Here is a 1,647-nt window from a genome sequence, read left to right on the forward strand (position 1 = left end):
TCATCCAATTTGAATACAACAGAGGGAAACATGGGGAAGGAAAGAGTCCATCAGAGCGGCTGCTCTGTTCCCGGTCCACAGAGGTCTCAGGGCTCCTGCCCACAAGGCCTTCTACATGCTAGGCTCATGCTGGGTGCTTTAGCCACCTGTGTCCTTGCACAGCCTATGGGATGGCACTTTCATGATGCCCATTTTCCCGAGAGGGGAGTCAAACCCTCATCTGTCTGACTCCCCAGTTGGGGCTCTTGACCCCTGGGCTATACTGTTCATCTGTGGGAGGGAGGCTACTAAGCGTGTGGGGTAGGCAGGAAAGGGATACCGACCAACGTAAAAACTGCAAGCAGGTCACCTCCCCAGGGGGAGAGAAGATAGGGGTGGGATCTCTGAGGCCCCGACTGTCAACCTCCTCGTCTCACTGGGGAAGAAACAAGGCTGGGACTGTGAGGCAGGGGCAGAGCCAGCCCCTGACCCAGGCTGCACAGGTCACTGTTGTCACCACACCAGCCAGGGCCCTGTGACATGTCAGTAGGTTTTTCAAGGTCTCTCCCTGAGCCTTTGGCACTGGGGCTCAGAGCTCCTTGAACCTCAGCCTCTGAAGACCACCCCTCTCCTCTGGATGAGGCCACACAGGGAGCACCAGGACCTGGACCACCTGGGAGGGATGCAGAGAGCTTGGGATCTCCTGCCCGGCATCCTTGGCAAGGACCCCTCGTAGCTGGGCCTGGGGTTCTCCATCCTGGGAAGCCTTGCTCCATAGGGCAAGCAAGTCCCCTATGCGCTGCTCACCCAATCCAGCAAAGCCCCTGGGGACATGCCATAATAGCCCCCTAGGAAGAACAGCTATGGGAAGCCCTGTGACTGAGGGCCAGTGGTCTGTTATCTCAGACAGCCACACTGCAGATGGAGATGCCTCCCAGGTGCTCCCCAAAGCACCTTCCACCCTCACCAGCCACCCCCCACCCCCCACAGAATGCTAGTGACAGTCCTGAATGTGACAGATGCTGCTTACACACAGTCGGACACCCCCAAGGCCCGCAGATAGGGCTTATGGTTGGCAGGAGCACTCAATTTCCTAAACTGAGAGTTATGTAAGTTTCATTATTGCATGTACACAAGAAAGACCAAGCTCCTGATGAATGAATACAGCCTTTTGATACCTTAATACATTAAGCAATGATTTTAAGCCCTTGTCTGCAAGTGTCTCCGTGGTAACAAGGTGACCACCTATGTGTCTGTGTGTGTATGTCACTCTAAACATAATACATGTGTGTTTGTGTGTGTGCCTATGTATATATGCATTTGTGTGTGTATTTGAGCCTAAACATAGATGAACAGATGATAGTTAGCTTGATGACAGCCTACTTGTGGATAACTAAAACAATACACCACCATTACAGTTTGAATACTTCTTAAGCAGCAGTATAGGCTTGCCTGAAACCCTCCTCAGCATTTGAAAAAAACAATCATAGGAAATTATTTAAATGGCAAACAGAAGGAACAGAATGTTAAAGAGAACTGAGTACTAAAGGTACCAGAAACCCTGAGGCTGCAAAAACACGAACAGCCCAGAGCTGTACCTTAGGAACCAGGGAGTGCAGATCAGAGGGCATGCTCACAGCCCGCCGTGCACTAGTTAGGTCACATAGA

The sequence above is a fragment of the Manis javanica genome, chromosome 3 (genome assembly GCF_040802235.1).
Source record: "Manis javanica isolate MJ-LG chromosome 3, MJ_LKY, whole genome shotgun sequence".
Classification (NCBI taxonomy): domain Eukaryota; kingdom Metazoa; phylum Chordata; class Mammalia; order Pholidota; family Manidae; genus Manis; species Manis javanica.